Source organism: Ailuropoda melanoleuca, chromosome 13, assembly GCF_002007445.2.
Source record: "Ailuropoda melanoleuca isolate Jingjing chromosome 13, ASM200744v2, whole genome shotgun sequence".
Lineage (NCBI taxonomy): Eukaryota > Metazoa > Chordata > Mammalia > Carnivora > Ursidae > Ailuropoda > Ailuropoda melanoleuca.
Window position 1 is genome coordinate 36,271,777 of NC_048230.1, and position 21,451 is coordinate 36,293,227.

Here is a 21,451-nt window from a genome sequence, read left to right on the forward strand (position 1 = left end):
GGCTAGATCACTAAAAACTTCCTCCAGGCTTAAATCAAGAATTATTTGCATTCAAAGATGGTTTACACTCACACTGTATTTTAACAACACTTACAGGTTGATATAGGGACGTCAAATTTGCTGAGTTCCATGGACCATGTCAGGTCTTGATTCAAAACACTTAGAAGGCATTATATATTACGTAAAATAGAAAATGTGGAGAAAAACACTCTTGTCTACAAGAATCGTTATTGTTACCCTCTTGCTAGAGGAGAAGCAACTGGACCACTCAAGAATTCAACCCATGAGAGCACAGCAAGGCTCTGACCACTGGCTGGTCACTCACAGGAAGTGTTCTTTGCTGGCACTACGTATGGACAGCATAAATCTGATTTTAGCAGACAATGCTGTAGCATTCTATGAGCCAGTGCGTGCAATGAGAAAGCAAATTGGTGATGATAGCAGTAACTTGGTGAGTTTATGATGTATAACTGCCACTTGGAAAAAAACAACACTTCCTAGTGGGAAAGTTGCTAAGGGCAGAAAATTGACCAGGTGAGGCAAAAAGGTCAAAATTGATGACTTTGGAAAACTGCAAAATGACCATCCATTATGAGTTGACCCTTGAACAACACAGGTTTGAACTGTCCAGGTTCACTTTTACGCAGATTATTAAAAGTAAACATGGGACAGTCCAGTAAATGTATTTTTTTCTTATGATGTTATTAATAGTATTTTCTTCTCTCTAGCTTATTTTATGGTAAGAATACAGTGTATAATACATATAACGCACAAAATACTTGTTCATCGACTATTTATGTTATCGATAAGGCTTCTGGTCAACAGTAGGCTATTGGTAAAGTTTTTGGGGAGTCAAAAGTTATACTTGGCATTGTGACATCACAGGGGGTAAGTGCCCCTGACCCCTACATTGCTCAGGGGTCAACTGTTCTTTCATTTAAGGTCTTATAGATGCTGGTTCTAAAAGGGAGCCATGCATTGCAAGTTGGCAGGGGGTGGCGGGGGTGGGGGCGCTTACCTGATGCAGAGGGACTAAGACAATAATTTGTTTCAAATCACTATTTTGTTGCAGAAAATATACCCAAGATTTTTTGTTTTTTTCTTGACGCTTTTTCAAAACACATGCTCTTGTATCCTGGGTATCTCTTTTTTATTATCTGAAAATGCCTAATAACATAGCTTGCCATAGAAATGACCCCAGAAGAGAATCTTCATCACATATTTTGTGTAGTCTTTTGGTTTTTATAGGATAAGATTTGATATTTTCATAATCTTCCCTAAAGAGAATGAATCTGAATGAAAAGTTACTGAAATCAATACAGAGATATTGTAATTTATAAAATGTTACTTTCCAGAAGCAACATTCTATTTCTTAAAGTTCTGCATGTAAAAAAACATATCCCTTCAAGATACCACGCTGTTGCACATGCCAGACTTGATCCAATTATTTTATCTATTCAAATACTGAAAAACCTCACTGAGGCAGCAACACTCATTATGTCTAAATGAACCCTATTCACAATCATCCAGTAAAAGAAATACACATTTCAGTGGGCACAATTTTGGGGTTCACACTCTATCATGAGCCCATAACAATAGTATCCAAAAAATGTTTTCACATGAGTAGACCATGTCTTTCCTGTTTTAGAAGTATGGCTTAGAGAAATTTATCTGGAAAAGTGTATATACACATGCACAAACACACACAAACACACACATAGAATGGGTACTCGATAGGACATGATGTCACACTAGAGATAACCTTCAAATAATCTGTGGTTGGAATGAGGAAGACACACAGCGCTCTAAGAACAAGTTTTTAAGAGGTTAAAAGCATGGAATACTCATTTTCCTACCCTGTAAGGGAGGGAGATGGAACATTTTAATTCATTAGAAAAATCACTAGCCATTATTTTTTTGTAAAATCATAGATAGTTACAGTCTTGGAGCAGTAAGAAAAGACCTTGTACAGTAATAGGACAGAAAGGATGTTGGATATTCAACTTTATAAATGGTGAAATCCCAAAGAGAAAATGTGACTTACTTACAATCACAGACTTATTTGGTGGCCTCACTGAAATTAGAACCCAAGTTTTCTTGGTATACCACCCTGTTTTTCTGTTTTCTATATGTTACATTTACTTCTACTTAATGTGAATTTTGTGGGGAAAAAAATAGTATTTCTCCAGGAAGAAAGAAGCTAAAGTCCACTAGCAAGGTTGCTGCTGATTCAGGTTAGGTCCGATTGGAATATGGCAGAATGTGGTTTGCTTTACTTGGCTGGGAGCATTTCTCTGTAACTTGAGGATTCATTAGTTTGAAGGACTGGCCTTTTGCCTCTTTCCAAGGCCATTTTAGATGCAAATTGTACCCCAGACATCATTTTTAAGTGACAGGAAAATCTCTGGAGATAACAAGAATCAGTCTGTTAAATTTATGGACCCTTTGCATTTTCTAATCCTTCTTGATGAATGACTCAGTTTCCAGCCAGGGTCTGAACTTAAGAGTTGATAAAGCATCAGCTGAAGCTGCTGGCTACTAAATCAATGTAAGCGATGGCTTAATCAGCCTTTCTGCTCCTTCCACTACCTTCCCACAGAATTCCCTCAGACTTCTCAGAGCCAGGTCAACAAGAGACAGATACCCGACAGGCCATTTGTAGCCATCAGATAACATGGGAAGAGAATGTTGACCAGCAGAGTGACTCAGTTCCATCACCGAGAATATTGGTATTTTGGGGAGTTAAGACAGAAAACCCTGATTTAGAGGTGGCAGAAGTTTGGGGAGGAGTCGTATGCCAGGGTGACCATTAGAACAAGACGAGTTACAGTAGGAGGTTAACAACTTGGGTCACTTAGAGAGAAGACACCTCTGGTGATACCGGATCCTTAGCTGGCTTTGAAAATCTGTAGTAAGAGCTCATGCCTGGGGGCAGAAGACACAGCAAATTCGAGGGCAGTTTTCAAACCCTTGTGAGAGGGGACAGAGCAGAGCTTTTGAATGAGGGAAGGCCTTCTTCAGTTTTCTTCTCGAACATTCTATTATGGAAATTTCTCAAAAAGCCCATCTTCTGGCAAATTGAGACAGGTTTCCACTCTTCTGAAACCGAAGTTTTGGCATGTAGTTTTAAGGGTAGGCTGCTGTTACACAGGGAAATCCCCACAGTCATCAATTGCTTCATTAAAATTTTGTTGTCCATATGAGTAGGTAGTTTAATTACGATGGAGAGAAAGTGTAACTAAGGTGTCCCGTGTTGGGCTGAGTATTTAACGGAAGTGTCTTTCTGTACCCAGACCCATGAAGAAGCTCTGTCTTATTTGTTTTTGTGCACCATTGAGTGATAATTCACGACTCTGCGATCACTTCCTAAGCCAGATTCTAGGAGAACATGAAGAACACCAAGATGAAGATGGAGCTGAGAGGTGTGGCTTCCTCTCCTCTGTTTGTTAGGACCCCAGAGCAGTTGTCAAGGTCAAGTCCTCACTAAAGACAGGCACTATGAACTGCTTGACTAAGAACAAATCCACCATGAAAGGAGAGAAAGTCTATTTTGGGTGAGGGCAAGTGTTTCCTTATATTCTCTATCCTAAGGTCCTTTGGGTCTTCTCAGCCTTGCTGCTTAAAGTGAGATCCATGGCACAGCAGCAGGAGCACCTCCCAGGAGGCTTTTAAAAATGCAAATTCTCAGGTCTCAGTTCAAACTTGCTTACAGCAATTTGAGATTTTCAACTCACCCATATGTACATTAAAGCTTGAGAAACACTGTTGTAAAGAAAGCACCGAACAAAGCTTTTCTTCCTTGAGGGTCTTAAGACTTCCACGTTTACATATATGTGTATTTACATATATATGTATAAATAAAATTTACATATATAATACAATTATAAAAATACATAAATATTTAAAAAATTATAAATACATAAATATATATTTATGTGCCTATACATAAATTTGCAAACCAGTTTTTCTATGCATGAGATATTCATTGTGTTTTTAAATGATTCAGATGGATTGAGGCTGTTTTTCTCTTTCTTCTTCCCTCCTTCCCTCCCTCCTTCCTCCACATACTACCTACTACCTCTTTCTAGCACACGGAGAATCAAATCTATCAGTCCATAAACCTTCAGTATTTTAGCATGAAGACAAAAATGTTTTCTCTTGCTGGTTTAAGGATCGCTGTGGAGGTCAGGGCTTGAGAGTCTGTATTCCTAGGCACAAATGTGAGATTTTGCTGGCAGAGTGATTGATAAAGTGTCATCTGTGACCCTTGCCTGATTTGTGACCCTCACTTGGACCGCAAGAGAGTTTCTCAGAGCTCCATCGAAGACCAAAAACTGAATGCGGTAGGATCTGCTATAAAAACATAAACACTTTTCATACTTAAAAATTTAATATTTTACTTTTGGTTGCATACAGGTTTCCTTAAATGGGTAGGCTTGAAAAAACAAAGCTGATTTTTCATCTTTTTTGGGAATGTCCTTAAGCAGGTACAAAGAACTTTGTGGCCAGATGGGAGTTTGCTTAATAAACCAAAAACTTGCTTTAAAACCCAAGTTCCTTTTTTTAGTGGATTTTAAATAAATTACTGAGTAAACAAATATTTACTTTTAGCCAGCTGCTACAGGAGGAGACAGAAATGATAGGTTTTTCTAGTAATAATTTTTGGATTTTCCTATATACACTTAGATCTGTATTGCTTCATTTCAGACTCAGGGAAAATATCTATGATTACAGATACAAACTGGTATCCCTGGAGTTTTAAAAATATTTTCTTCCAGATAATTTTCCACATCCAAATTTAGAGAGTAAATGATCCAATCCTTCCCTCTGATGGCAAAGGGGAAACAGAGTATAAAGAATGCAAATTAGGTGTACGCACAGTCAAATTGAATTTTTGAATAATAGTGAACAGTGATCATCATTAATGCTAACAGTATTTAAAGAAAATATTATAGCTTAATGTTTTAGCAATATTGTGTCCTTTGGAGTTAGAATAACAACAGTATTCTCCTTGGAAGTGAGGTTATCCCACAGATCCTACAGATAACTGAATTTTAAAAAAAACTAGAGAAAATAAGCAGCCCATCTTTCAATTTCTAATTTATATGTGTCTGTATACTTTTTCATTTATGATTTTCCTATGACCAAATGTCACAGCAACAGATCCAGAATAAGACAATCACATTTGTGGTGAAATGGCAATTCACATTATTCTTGTTTATGTTAAGTCTCCAAGTACTAAAATTCTATAATGGCCAGCTGGGTAGTCAGGGAGGATTCATTTATCTACCATCTACCTACCTAGCTAGCTAGCTAGCTATCTCACTGAGTTATTTTTAGGAGCCAGTCAGGTATTAGAAAATACTACTCAGGTATTTTCCAGGTCTCCAGGAAAACAAAATTGACTGCATTTTCATGTGTACGTGTATAAATATGTTACCAGCAACGAAATTTGCAAACTGTAAGAAAGTAATTTATGCAGATAAATTTATGACAATTTAAATTCTTCATGCACAGAGTTAATTTTTTAAAATTATTATGTATATTAAATTACAAAACAGCAAAATTTATTGGAAAACATTCTACAATTCAGAAGCATTGTATTCTCTAGGTTTAAAAGTATGAGTATATAAATTATTGACTTTACAGGTTTACTGAGAGAGAGAGAGGGAGTAAGAGAGAGAAGGAGTCGGGGAGAGAGAGAGAGGGGAGGGCGAGGCATGAATTTTTAGTGGAATGAATGTCCACTGATTCTGTATTATTGAATATCATCTAAGGGCTCAATTTCCTTCCCAATTCCCAAACTCCTTTCTGTTCCCAAACTTCATTAGGTCTTGTCTTTAAATTTAATCAACAGTATGATTAGGATATTTTTCCCTGAGAAATTTCTTTTATTTATTTATTCGCTAGAGAGAGAGAGCGAGCAAGAGTATAAGCAGGTGGGAGCAGCAGGCAGAGGAAGAAGCAGGCTCCCCGCTGAGCAAGGAGCCCAATGTGGGACTCGATCCCAGGACCCTGGGATCATGACCAGAGCTGAAGGCAGACGCCTAACTGACTGAGCCACCCAGGCATCCCTCTCTGAGAAATTTCAATAAGGAAACATTAATATTTAAAACTGACAAAAATCCTTTCACAAATTAAAGGTATATGATAGCAATCCAGCAGCAGAGAGAAGGTTGCAAGAATAAACAGAAATGGGATATTCAGAGTTAAAGTGTTAAAGTGAGGAACAAGGACTTTGGAAAAGTCTAGAAAGTTTTGCTAGGAAGTGTGAACTCAGCTAGGAATCCAGAATTACATACATAAAGCTAAAGGGGAGCTACTGTAAGTTTCTCAATACCAGGAAGTAGGACACGCTAGCAGCAAGCTTTGCCTCCTCCAAAATGTTACCACTGCTAACTCTAGTCAGAATTACACAAGGGAAAAAAAAAAAAAAGGGAAAGCTGATGAAATGCTTCTGGAACAACCCGATTCATGCATTTTGAAATAGTGGATTCATGTGCCACCTTTTAGTCATTTCTGGCTTTTAAGTTTCTGGGCAAATATGAATAATCACATAGAGAGTACACAAAGTAATAAATGTTAGGAAGGGCTAGCTAGTAATTGTGGTTAGGCTTCTGTTGCCATATTGACTACCTGGTGGCCCCGCCTAATGGTGGCTCCTGCATTACTGCCCCTCCTTCTCCGTACCCCACGCAGGGCTGAGCCAGCTGCCCGATGAGTCTGTGGCTCAGAAGGACTTCTCAGGTCCCGTGAGTCACAAGAATCAATTCTTGCTCTTGGCTGGTCTGGCAACTTCAGCAGGTCCAGCAAAGATACAACAGTGTTCTTTGTATCTGGACCCCTCTTCAGATTCTCTTCTGCATTAAAGGGGGACTTTCCTCAGTAGGAGCTCCTCTATGTACCCCAGAGGCACAGTGGGGGACATGAGTCCATTTTGTTCTGTTTCCCATTTGTTTGTTTGTTTGAGTTACTTGCAGTATCAACTTGAACTCTGCAATGGAGAGCTCCATACCAGATCTTGAGGTGAAAGGTTTCATGAAGAACATAAATCCATGATTGGTCTAGAGTCCAAGATATGCCCACATTTTTCTTGAACACCTGCATGTATAAAGCTGGGTTCTCTCTCCACTTTCAGATCTGTATAAGATCGGGCACATACTTGACTTCATGTCCAGGGAATGCAAAAGCCTGCCTATCCGAATACACCAAGGTACTCAGCAAAGTAAAAGTCTTCCCATTTAACAATATCCAACCTGGGGGCACCTGGGTGGCTCAGTCTGTTAAGCGTCTGCCTTTGGCTCAGGTCATGATCTTGGGGTCCTGGGATTAAGCCTGAGTGGGGCTCCCTCCTCAGCAGGGAGCCTGCTTCTCCCCCTCTCTCTCCCCCTGCTTGTGCTCACTCTCTCTCTCTCTCTGTCAAATTTTAAAAACAAAAACAAACAAAATAACCCAATATCCAACCTGGCAAGAAGACAGTGTTGCTATAATTAAGCATCTGTCCCTCTTTATACTTACAGAATCAAAAGCCCTATCACTTGATAATATCCACACTTCTTAGAAGAGTGTTGTCACTTAAATAACTTCACTCTCTCATTGTACTAACAGCACTATTAAATCTCTAATTTTCCCCAAGATCATTAACATGTCTAGGGGGATGAAAAACATCTTTTTGCCTCCTCTGGTTTGCTCAGTCTTAAGATAGGAAATACTATGGTCTGAATGTTTGTGTCCCCCCCAAATTCATATATTGAAATTTTAACTCTCAAGATAATAGTATTAGAGGTGGGCCTTTGATAGGGTGTTAGGTCACAGGGGTGGGACCTTTATGATTGGGATCAGTGGCCTTATAAAAGAAACCCCAGAGAATTCTTTTGCCTTTCTGCCATATGAGGACACAGTGAAAAGACCTTTCTATGAACCACAACAAAGGCTCTCACCATAATCTGACCATGGTGGAACCCTTGTCTTGGACTTCCAGTCTTCAGAACCGTGAGAAATTCCTGTTTTCTATACGTCATCTGGTTTATGGCATTTTGGGGATAGCAGCCCAAAGGGACCAAGATAGGAGGGTAGGTAGGTGCTTACTAATTTTGAAGGAAGTTGTTATTTGTTTATAATTTCATCAGAAATTTCTGCTCCAGTGGCACTTGGGTGGCTCAGCCGGTTAAGTGTCTCACTCTTGATTTTGGCTCAGGTCATGATCTCAGGATCCTGGGATTGAGCCCCATGTCAGGCTTCCTGTTCAGTGGGGAGTCTGTTTCTCTCTCTCCCTCTGCCCCTTCCCTGCTCTCTCTCTCTCTTAAATAAATACATAAATCTTTTAAAAACAAAGAAATTTCTGCTCCAGGGACAATATCTCTATTTCATAATTTTTATATTGCCAAAAGCACCTAATGAGATGCCTTGGAGATTCATCTGTTTTTTTTTTTTTTAAGAGTTTATTTGTTTACTTGACAGACAGAGTGAGAGAGCACTAGCAGAGGGAGAGGCAGGCAGAGGGAGAGGGAGAAGCAGGCTCCCTGCCGAGCAGAGAGTCAGATGTGGGACTGGATCCCAGGACCCTGGGATCGTGACCTGGGTGGAAGGCAGCTGCTTAACTGACTGAGCCACCCAGGGGCCCTGGAGATTCATCGGTTAATAAATAAATGGATGGGCATACCTACTAAAGGAAGACCACAAATATACCTTAACATCTTAGAGAAATGTGGTAAACAAGCATTTAAGTAAATGCTAGCTCTTATGTCCACCTCCATAGAAGGAAGCAGGTGGTTAGATGGGATAATCCTCTCCATTCTCCCTCTTGTTGTCTCTTGAGTGTATTCTATTTGGGGTTTTTGTGAGCATGACTTTGCTCCTCTAGATTTATTCTTACAGTTATGTCAACCGTGGGCACTTACTCTCTTACCTCAGACACGGACGCAGACTCGGGCTTCACAAATAAATTGGAGTCTGAGGAGCCCCTAGCTTGGCTTTTAGAATTAATGTATAAAGTAACACCCTGAACCAGAGATAACTGAGCTGATTGCAGCTGCCAAGATATAGATGAAGTGATGTCACGGGAAATACCTGGAATATTGGTCAGCTCTCTTCTGACTGAGAACGTGGTATCAAGTCTCTGGTCTGTGGTTTTGCCCAAAAACTCCAGGCAGTGTCTGAAAAGAATTCACTGAAGTAACTCATCTCTTTCTAAATATATCTTTAAAAAGACACCCTCCTTCAGATATTCTGTTTAAATTTGAGAACAACTTTGTCAGGAAATGTATAGTCCATGTCACACTTAACAAGAAAGTGTTTATCCCAAACGTTAATACAGATGAGTCATCTCACGCTCCAATGCCAGTTCTCTGGAGGTGGGATTCCCGTAAACAGCCAGACACTTTGAACTTATGGTTTTCACTTTATGTCATACTCTAACCACTAAAACAACACACCACCATGGAGTTCTTCCCTGTTAAAACCCAAACACACCCACCTCATGGAAACTTACTCTGGAAAAAGGAGAAAGGAAAGTATCTTTCTAGAGAAAGCTCATGGTCATCTCCTGGACTTGGATGAATCTTTCACTGCAAATAGGACCTGGCCACACCCAGCGCACTGGCTTGAGGCCCAAGCACTGGCTGTGGAGGTACAGTGAGTCGCTCTGCAAATGTTATCTGTGCCTACAAGACCCGGGCAACTCTTCCAAGAGTGATCTGCTTTGGGGATCTGACAACCTCTCAGCTTTGCTTAAGAAAATGATCAGATTGTAGATCTCAAAGCTCCTTCCCAGCTTTCTTTTCTTTCTTCTTCTTCTTCTTTTCTTTTCTTTTTTTTTAAAGATTTTATTTATTTATTTGAGAGAGGGAGAGAGAGAGAGAGAAACTGACTCCCCACTGAGCAGGGAGTCCAACTTGGGGCTCGATCCCAGGACCCTGAGATCATGACCTGAGCCGAAGGCAGATGCTTAACTGACTGAGCCAGCTAGGTGCCCCCCTTCTTGGCTTTCCTGCCTCACCTTCTCCATACCTATATTATAGTACATTACTCTTCCTTCCTCCATCTCCCTCATTCAACTGCAAGCTGCTTGAAGGCCAAGGTCCCCATCTTCTTAGTTAAAAACTCAGCTCCTAACAGAGTCCTCCCATCACATTTTAAGTACTCCACCAATGCTTATTGATTAAATGAAGGAATGAGTATCTTTTTATTATTTCAATGTCTTTCATTTAACGAAGCAACTGTACACATTAGGTAATTGGATTTATGGTTGAGGACAATACGCTGCTGCCCTTTGGTACTTGCATCATTTAGAGCCATTTCTATAAACTCGGTAGTTATGTGTTTTGTGTGTATGTGTTACTTCTCTAGAGCAGCCCTTGCTGGGAATACCGGGAGGATTAAATTAAGGTGGTGTCTACTCAGAACACAGTACACTGGAAGTAGATAGTCAAATGAGGCTATTCTTTTAAGAACTATATAAGTATTTGGGTATCCGTTATTCAGAGCACTGTCTCTAGTCATCTGACCTGCAGAGCAAATCTCCATGAAAATGATTCGGTAAATGTGGAAACTTTCATATCCTGAGGAGGCGGTGTTAAAGTCTGAAGTAATTTTTTGGCCTAGAATGAGTGGTGGGAAACATCAGAGAACCGTGTAGAATTTAATCCCTGACACGAGCACAGGAAAGCCCTGGGCACAGCTGAGACTGCATTTTATCTGTATGAACAATGATATTATCTGAAGAGTCCAAGTGGCTAATTGGATTTTTCAGACCGTCAGTCAGTCAAGAAGGGAGGGGAGATAAAAGGAAGGGAGACATCAAGGGATTTTAGATTTTAAAGCTTGAATTATCAAGATTTACTGCTTCTCAGTTGGCATGTCCCTGATGTGTTTTAATCACTTGTAAGATGTGTTGAAAAGAAATTCTTATGAGTAATAAAGAAGTTTGTGAATGATTTATAGATAGAAATATATGGAACTGATTTAAAGTTCTTTATAAAAATCTTTCCCTCTAATTTGCTGGGTATTTTTTATTGTTGTTGTTTTTGTTTTTAGTTACAGTAGATTTTTTTAAAAAAAATTTTTATTGAGATATAATTTACACAGATTTTAAGTTCAATGAATTTCTGAAAAGCATACACCATGTGACCCACAACCCTATCAAGAAAATAGAACATCACCATTCTCATCACCACAACAGACACCCCAGTCTTCAACCCCATTTATCACCATCTTGGAGAAATCACCATTCTGGTTCCTCTAAATTTATCTTGCCTGTTCTAGAATTTCATATAAATGAAATCATACAGTATACACTAATTTTATATACTTTCTTTAACTTAGCATAATGTCTGTGAGATTCCTCCAAATTATTGCTTGTATCAGACATCCATTGTGTGCATTGCTGGGTGGTATTTAATTATGAGACTACCTTGCAGTATGTTTAACCATCCTGGATATTTAGACAGTTTTCAGTTTTTGTCTATTATAAATAAAATTCTTATGAACATTCTTTTTTTTTTAAGATTTTATTTATTTATTCATTCGACAGAGATAGAGACAGCCAGCGAGAGAGGGAACACAAGCAGGGGGAGTGGGAGAGGAAGAAGCAGGCTCATAGTGGAAGAGCCTGATGTGGGGCTCGATCCCGAAAGGCCGGGATCACGCCCTGAGCCGAAGGCAGACGCTTAACCGCTGTGCCACCCAGGCGCCCCATGAACATTCTTATATGTGTTTTTTGGTAGCCGTATATTTTCCGATTTTGTGCCTAAATACCCAGAGGCAGAATTTCTGGGTCACAGAGTTGATAGGTGTATATATAACTTCATGAGAAACTATCATAGTGAATTCATGTTTTATATTCTCATAACAATACTTGAGAATTCTGGCTGCGTCACATTTTCACTAATATTCGATGTTGCACTGATGTGCTATTTAAATGTGCTCAAGTGTAAAACCAAGAGAAATCAAGTAGAAGACTGTTGAAATTAACCAGGTAAACTATGATGGAGGAGCAATGCATCACTACGGCGGTGGCAGAACAGATTAGAACAGGTCAAACAACAGGACTTGACTGGACAAAGTACAGGGCATGAGAAATAATGTAGCAGCAGCCATGTGTTGTTACCTTGTGAAATTAATTTAGGATGAAACCTAAATTGGAATTAATTACCAAACATTCACTACTTTAAAATATTACATATACTGTTATTTATCTTTTTAAACAAAAGTTTTGTTATCTTATTGATATCTAAGTGACAGTTAAACATTAGATAACTAGAACATTACATAGCTTAGACACAATGGACAATTTCTTAGAAGATACAAACTATTGGATTCCTTCCTACAGGAAGGAAATTAGAATATACCTGTAAAAATAAAGAGATTGGATTACCAATCAGAAATCTTCCCATAAAAAAATGTCCTGGCCTAGACAGCTTTATAAGTGAATGCTACCAAACAGTGAAATAAGAAATACCACCCATCTTGCACAAACTCTTCTAAGAATAGAAGGGGAAAACTTTTAAACTCATCATTGATGAGGCTGGTTTTACCCTCATACAAAAGCCTAACAAAGACATCACAAGGACGGAAAACTATGAAACAATATTTCTTATAAATTTAAACATGAAAATCCTCAATAAATTACCAGTAAACTGAATCTAGTAGTCTGTAAAAAGGATTCTATACCAAGAATGTATCAGACTTACTCAGGATTGCAAGATTGGTTCAACATAAGAGTTTCAATTACATACACCAAATTAGCAGAATAAGGGGAAAAGAACAAATGATCATCTCAATTGACAGAGAAAGAATATTTGACCAAATCCACCACTTTTTCATAAAAAAAAGAAACACCCAGAAAACTCAGAATGGAAGGAAACTCCCCAATCCAATAAAGAGTGTCTATAAAAATTCAATAGCTAGCATCATACTTAATGGTAAAAAAATGAAAGTTTTCTAAGATTAGGAACAAGACAAGGGCATCTCATCTCACTGCTTCTTTTCAACATTGTACTGGAAATTTTAGCTAGGGAAATTAGGCAAGAAAATTAAATAAAAAGCATCCAGATTGGACAAGAAGAAGCAAAACTATCACTACTTGCAGATGACATGAGCTTGGGTATACAAAATCTTAAGGAATCCATGGAAATACTGTTAAAACTAATGAAAGAGTTCAGTAAAGTTGCAGGGTATAACATCAATATACCAAAATCAATTTGATTTTTATACACTAGCAATGAAAAATCTGAAATTAAGCTAAGAAAATTCCATTTACAAAAGCACCAAAACGAATATGATCTGTAGGAATAAATGTAACAAGTAAGTGCAAACTTATGCTTTGAAAACTGTGAAACAGGGGTGCCTGGGTGGCTCGGTCGGTTGAGAGTCTGCCTTCAGCTCTGGTCATGATCTTGTGGTCCTGGAATCGAGCCCCACATTGGGCTCCCTGCCCTGTGGGAAGCCTGCTTCTCCCTCTCCCTCTGCTTGCCACTCCCCCTGCTTGCATGCTCTCTCTCTCCCTGTCAAATAAATAAATAGAATCTTTAAAAAAAAGAAGAAGAAGAAAAGAAAACTAAAATATTGCTGAAATAAATTAAAGAAAATACAAATAAATAAGGAAAAATCCCAGGGGTGCCTGGGTGGTGCAGTCGTTAAGCGTCTGCCTTCAGCTCAGGGCATCATCCCAGTGTTCTGGGATCAAGCCCCACGTCAGGCTCCTCTGCTATGAGCCTGCTTCTTCCTCTCCCACTCTCTCTGCTTGTGTTCCCTCTCTCGCTGGCTGTCTCTCTCTGTCAAATAAATAAATAAAATCTTAAAAAAAAATCCCAAATGTATAGACTCGTTTTCATTTTTGTTAAAATGACAAAATGCCCCAAAGCCATCTACAAGTTCAGTACAATCCTTATCAAAATTCTGGCAAGCTTTTTTTTTCCTTTTTAGAAAATGATAAGCTGAACCTAAACTTCACATGGAAATTCGAGTGATAATTCAAGCAACCCAAGATGGCCAAAGCAATCCAGAAAAGAACACAGCTGGAGGACTGACTTTTACCCACGTAAAAACTTACGACAAAGCTAGAATAACGGAAACTGAGATGGTGGCACAGGGATAGATAAACAGATCGATGGAGTAGAACTGAAAGTCCAGTCATACACTCACATTTGTGGTCAATGATTTTTAACAAAGGTGTCAAGATGATTCAATATGAAAAGAACAGTCTTTTTAAGAAGTGCTGGGGCAATTGGTTAGTCACATGCAAAAGAATGAAACTGAATGCTTTCCTCACACCATACACACACACTCTAAATGTAAGAGCTGAAACTATAAAACTCTTAGAAGAAATCCAGGAGTAAATTTTCATGACCTTGGGTTAAGCACAGCTTTCTTAGATATGACAGCAAAACCACAAGTGACAAAAAATAAAAATAAATAAAAAATTGTACTTCATCAAAAATAAAATTTGCATGTTTCAAAGGACACCACCAAGAAATTAAAAGACAATCCCCAGGACAGGAGAAAACATCTGCAAACCATATCTTTTTTTTTTTTTAAGATTTTATTTATTTATTTGACAGAGATAGAGACAACCAGTGAGAGAGGGAACGCAAGCAGGGGGAGGAAGAAGCAGGTTCTCAGCGGAGGAGCCTGATGTGGGGCTCGATCCCATAACGCCCGGGATCACGCCCTGAACCGAAGGCAGACACTTAACAACTGCGCCACCCAGGCGCCCCTGCAAACCATATTTTTGATAAGGTAATGGAATCTAGAATATATAAAGAATTCTTACAACTCAATAATAAAAAAATACACAGTTTTAAGATAGGCAAGGTATCTGAATAGACATTTCTCCAAAAGAAAGTAGAAAGAAAGAAAGAAAGAAAGAAAGAAAGAAAGAAAGAAAGAAAAAGAAAGAAAGAAAGAGAGAAAGACAGGCAAATGTTCAATAAGCACATAAAAGATGCTCGATATCATTACAAGGATCTGGACAGATGTTTCTCCAAAGATATACAAATGACCAATAATCACATGGAAAGGTTCTTAATATCATTAACCACTAGTGAAATGCAAATCAAAATCATGATTTTCTGTGACATTTTACAAACACTGGCATGGCCGTAATGAACATGACAGAATGTAACATGTGTTAGGGATGCTAGAGAGAAATCAGAATGCTTACACATGGGGAGAGAATCTAAAATGGTAAAACCACTGTAAAAGTGTTTGGCAGATTCTCATCAGTTTAAACATAATGTGACCCAGCAATTCCATTTGTAGGTATGTACCCAAGAGGAATGGAAAACTTACGCCAATGTAAAAACTTGTATATGAATGTTTACAGCAGCTGTATTCATAATGGCCAAAAAGTGGAAAGAACTGACAGATGGAAAAATAAAAAGTAATAATGCATTCATGCTGTGGAATAGTACTTGGCAATATAAAGGAACAAAGAACTGATGCATGCTATAGAGAGATGAACCTTGAAAAAATAGTATGCTACGTGGAATTATGATTACATTTATTTTCAGAACAAAAGGAAGGAGAAACCTCAGCTCAACCCATGCTGGAGTCCTCCTCGCACATCCTGGCATTTCGCTGTGAAGTGTTTCATCCTATGAACCCCTAAGCAACAGGATTAAAGACATACTAAATTCTTTTTTTTTTTTAAAGATTTTATTTATTTATTCGACAGAGATAGAGACAGCCAGCCAGAGAGGGAACTCAAGCAGGAGGAGTGGGAGAGGAAGAAGCAGGCTCATGGCGGAAGAGCCTGATGTGGGGCTCGATCCCATAACTCCGGGATCACGCCCTGAGCCGAAGGCAGATGCTTAACCGCTGTGCCACCCAGGTGCCCCAAAGACATACTAAATTCTATTGCTACATTCTTGGTGGCTGAACCAAACTGTTCTTTTGTAGAAAAAAGATTCACTTGTAAAAGAGATACAAGTAGGGTTAATCTGTTTCCTAGGTGGTAAAATTAAATCCCCTATTTTGTACTTTGTGGGAGGGCTTGTAAATGCTTAACTCTTCTTTACAATTTCTCTGAGCATCTGGTGTGAAACAGAAGATATCTCTTTCTTGAAATCCCCCAAAACCCTTTTCCTCCCAAGAAGAGTTCACAGAAGGTCCCAGCGTGAGTGATGAAAATGCTCTTTACCTTGAGCTGTAAATTCCTCCCAGAGCTTATTCCTAAATGACTGGACAAACGAGCCATGACATAATTCACTTCACAGTTTATTTCCTCCACCAACATTTGGAGACTACTAGAAATCACTGTCTGAATTTGGTACTCCAGATAAGGTATTTGATAGACACGGAGCTAAAAGAACCAACAGAGCAGTAGGGTAGCTAGATAAGCAGATTGAAAATGACTCTGGAATGTGAACATGCTGTAGGGAAACAGATCAAGGCGTTCTAGGGGCTCAAAGAAAGGAAGCTAACCCAATCTGCGATGCTCAGGGAAAGCCTCTAGCAGGCTTTAAATCTTCACCTTAAGAAATAATTAGGTTCTAAACAGGATGAAAAGGAGAGTAAGGCAGAGGAAGGGCATTCCTGCCAGAACTTTAACAAGATGCAAGGCAAGTTATTGGGAGAACATGCGTGTGTGGTTATCTGTAAGTAGCTTGACACACAAGACTATTAGCAGGGCTGCCCATGAGCTGAAGCAAAAAACTGATGACTCGAATGAGCTTTATTCCAAGGAGCTCTAAGTTTATGCCAAAGACACGTGTGAATTTTGGCAAGACCACTTATAACATGGAAGACAGAGTAGAGGGACATAAAAGTGAAGCCGGGAAGAAAAGCAAAATCTACTGACTTATTCAATAGAAGGTTCAACCCCAACTAAACTAGAAACACTTGAGATGTAGCAAGGGCTGGATTTTAGAGCAGGTAATAGACATAATGAGCCTACGGGTAATTTGGATAAGGGAATGAGGGAGAGGGGTGGTTTAGGGTGACTCTCTATATTCTCTTTTGTACAGATAAAAACAGGATAGTGTAATTTATTGAGAAAGGGAGGTTGGGGAAGCAGTGTGTGTTTGCTTTGTGAAACACGCTGAGATGTGCTTGGCATGTGTTTCGTTTGTGGTGTTCCCCAAATTTCTAGAAGGATGAGCACAGAACTCTGTAGTGCAGGAAGCTCAACCACGTGCAAGAGAACACTGGAGTGTCGTTATCGTTTAACAGATGAGTAGGGAAGGGCTGTTCATGGAAAAGATCAAGAATGACCAGAGAGAAGTTTCCAAAAAAAAAAAAAATCGTCAGAGTGTCATGGAAGTCAAGAGATGAGCTATTTTCAAGAAGGGAGGAGTCAAGAGTGTCCAGTCAGGTAGATAAGTCATGTCACAGCAGAGCTGAAAAACATCCACTAGATTTTTTGGCAAAAGGCACACTCCAGAATTTTGTCAGAGCCTTTCCATAGAAGTCCCTGTATCAGGCTGGATGGGTAGCATGGGGATGAGTGCATTGGTAGCGGAGTCAGTACAAAGAGTGAATAATCCCTGCAAAAACTTTGCTGTGGAAGAAGGGAGAGAAATATGGACGTAGGTGGAAGTACCTGTGGACATGATTTCTTTCATTTTTCTACATTTCAGTGGGATGTTTAGATTGTTTTTATGTTTAGAAGAAGGAAATGCTGGGCGAGGGGTTGGTGCTATTGTTTCAAGATGAGGAGAAATACCAGAGAGATGTCTGAGAAGAGAAATGCCACAGAGCAAAATAATGAAGTTTGGGCAGAAGAAGGACCCCCTATTCTTTGAGAAGGGAGGATAGATGGAAAAGCAGATAGCTAAAATTGTTGCTTATTTCCTTTGGAAATCCCAAACAGTAAAGAAACACAGTCTCACTGACCAATAATGGATGATGCCATGTCCAAGTGTCTCCATCCGGCAGGAAGAGCATATGATTTAAGATAGAGGATCTGTTTCCCTGTCTGCACTGGGGCCATTAGATGGGGAAAAAAATAGGCTTGGTGAGTGAGGGGGGAGGTGGAGGGGACAAATGAACTCTCCCTGGGTCCAATCTCACTATATTTTTATCCTCCAGGGAAGAGAACAGATGTTCTCTTTTTTGTTGAGAAAGCATCATGCTTCCTCCCTAACTTCATTTTAAACAAGAGGTTTCAAGAGAGGCCACCCACAGCTCGGAGTGTTCCCACTGAGAGGAAAAATAAATGCCAAACCTGTGTGCACTGAGCAAGGAGAAACAGCTGAAAAGAAGGAAAAAAAAAAAAAGATGACTCTGTAACTAGAACAACTTGGCTGGATTAGGGCAAAGATGACATTAAGTTTATCATGCTTTTACTCTTATTATTTTTTAACCACTAATAATTGATTGCCATTGATAACAGGCAACGTAACAACTATTTAGTGATAGTCCCAGTTTACTAAGCCCAGAAAGTCTGGAAGTTCTTAGAAAAGTACTGTAGAACATGATTTTCTCCCTGGGGATTCATATGGTAATGGGGATGGTCTAGAACACAGGTTATGAAATAGTAAAATATTAACAGTAGTGACCAGAAGTTTCCCCCCCCCCACAGGAAAATAAGTGGGAAATGAGAAATTCTGGAGTCAGAAAAAGAAAAAAAATTCTAGGTTATCATAGCACCTGTGGCCTTTGCCAAATACAGCCTTTGGGAAAGTTATTTAACATTTCTACGTGTGAATTTCCTTGACCATAAAATGCTGGGTCTAAAAGCACATTCTTTATAGGGTTAAACAGATAAATGCAAATATTACATATATATGTGTATATATATAAAATATTATTTTTATTACACATTTTAAACTATGTTTATCTATTTATTATTGCATAATCTGCCAGAAAAGAGAATTCACAGATGGTTTGAATGTAGATACTTTAAAGAAGAAACTACTTACAGAGATAAAGATGGGATAAAGGCACCTAAGGGAATAGTAGTAAAGTTTAAAGAGACTCAGCAATTGCTGGAAGCCATTAGCACCCTAAAGGACACAGAGAGAAAACAGTGTTATTAGAGGTAGCCAAGATCTGAAACCAGTGGAACCACGGAAAAGGGAACACCCTGGTGGGGTCAGTAGTCATGAGGGCATATAGTCCCTGTTGGACTTGGTGTCTATGCAGGGAGGAAGCAGAAAAAGGAATTCATGATCTTATTTTCTTCCGTCTTGTGTCCCTTTTTTATGTCTGCCATTGGCTGAAGGCAACAGAATCTAGCCAATGAGGGGGAACTTAGGTGATGCTTTCTGCAAAGATCAAAATTCCAGGACATGGAGCAGGACACAGAAGAGGACAGAAAAAACCTGGATGAGGAGAGCACTAAGTAAAATACTAAAGATAGTTCCTAGGAGATAGCAAAAGCATAATAAATACCACCTAAAATTATTATAACTATCAAGTTGACTGTACTGATGAAGAAGGAGATGATGATGGTTACAATCGTGATCATGTATTACAGAAAAACCTAGAGAAGAAAAGTTCAAGGAATGCATATATTTATGTTTTTCTTATTTTTTCAAATAAAAACGTTAAGTGCTAGGCATGTTTCCAGCACTAATTTCCAAGGATTATAAAGGATTGATGGAAGACACAGATATGAAATTGTTCCAATACAAAATGATATATTCTGGGGTGTCTGGGTGCCTCGATTGGTTAAATGTCCAACTCTTGATTTCAACTCAGGTCATGATCTCAGAGTCATGAGTTCGAGCCCTATGTTGGGCTCTATGCCGGGTGTGGAGACCGCTTAAGATTCTCTCTCATCCTCTCCCTCTGCCGCTCTTCTCTCTCTCTCTCCTTCTTTAAACAAACAAACAAACAAACAAACAAACAAACAAAGTGATATATTCTGTTCAGAGAGGTATATATCCAGCACTTAGGACAGTCAATTAATTAAGAAGAATTGGAGAAGTTTTTAGACAAAATAGTTTATCATATTAACTTGCGATTAACATTCTCATCTAATTATTTAATAACTAACAAATTGTATGACATGGAACTGCATATGGTTTTCAAGAGAAATTCCAAGCTAATTCCAAATTCCAAACTATATACATAACTAAAACAATGGAAAAAATAAAATAAAAAAAACTAAACAAAGAGTAAACAAGCTTATTTTATTGAACAAAAATCTTATATTTTCTATTCTTAAACATTCAGAAGCACCACCTAAATTGTTATTTTTTTTTTAAACTTTCTTATGGTGCTGACTTTTTTCTTTGTGAATTACTGACCATCAAAAGACACAAAGAAATTATTTCAGGTCTGCTTAAGCTAAAATGATTTAAAAATAGTATTTAGTGCATTGTTTTTATAAATATCACTAGAGATATTTTCACTGACATTAAAAATATCCTTGAATTTTTATTTAAGGATTTATATAATGTAAATAATAGAGAGTAAAGATAAGTAGAGGTCAAGTCATACAATTTCTTGCTTTTAGTGATAGAGAAAGTGGGACACAAAGAAGCCAAGTAACTAGCATCATGTAAATATATGGAGGCATAATATGAAGTCAGGTTTCATGATTCTTAAGTCAGTGGTGAAATACAGAAAGAAGAGTTTTCCTTTGATACATCTCCAGTTCTCTCATTTGTCATTTCTGAAGGTTTTCTTGTTGGAAGACACTGCTGTATACCCTTAGTTGCTGGAAGAATTAATGCATCTACATGGTCAGTTAACTCATGCCTGTATCTTCTGGATTTTTTAACTGTCTTCAAGGCTACACTTCATCCAGTTTGTAGGGAGAAAGCAGAGTGTGAGGGGCCTGAAGCCATTCACTCATGTTCCTGTCTCCCCAGTTTGGCAGCTCTGCTCAACCTGACTCTTCCACAGCAGGTGTTTCTTGGATGTGAATGACCAACAAAGTGCATGCACACTTTCAGGGTAATTTATGGATAAAAAAGTTAATGCGATGCTGAAGTCAAAACGTTTGCTAGGTATTGCTGGAACATGAGACACCAGAGGAGTCTCAGTGTGTCTGTTCACTCTTGGGGGAGGTGTGGAGAATACAGAGGAAGAGCTTGGAATCTGAGGTTTCATCTTGAGATCCTAATAAATGCTGTGTCAGGAGTTCAAAAGGCAAAAAAAAAGACAAAGACCAAAATTTTCATCTTAGCTTTTTCTGTGTTCCTGCATATCTGGTACTAACTGTGTTGCTTGTCTTCACATTACCCTTGCCTTGTATTTGAGGGACAGTCAAATCTGCTCTATCACTGTTTAATGCAGACGCATTGGCCTTCACCTGAAACATAATTGAATGAATAGTCATAATTAACCTTTGGTTTGTCATGAAGTTATGACCCACTATGAAAAATGTATAGTTTGAAAAATAGAGTTGGGGCACCTGAGTGGCTCAGTCAGTTAAGCATCTGCCTTTGGCTCAGCTCATGATCCCAGTGTCCTGGGATGGAGCCCCACATTGGGCTCCTGGCTCAGCAGGGAGTCTGCTTCTCCCTCTCCCTCCACCTCTCCCCCTGCTCATGCTCTCTCT

The 21,451-nt window shown here is 38.9% G+C and overlaps 1 long non-coding RNA gene across 2 annotated transcripts in view; it reads right to left on the bottom strand.

The window, feature by feature from the left end:
- Positions 1-21,451, bottom strand: part of LOC117795786 — a 175,566-nt gene that overhangs the window by 44,798 nt on the left and 109,317 nt on the right. The window contains exon 5 of one of the 2 annotated variants that reach the window (XR_004619927.1): positions 21,101-21,202. The exons of the other annotated variant lie outside the window; for it this stretch is intronic. This is a non-coding gene — a long non-coding RNA (uncharacterized LOC117795786). Of the gene's footprint in view, positions 1-21,100; positions 21,203-21,451 lie in introns of those variants that run through there. 2 annotated transcript variants of the gene reach the window in all.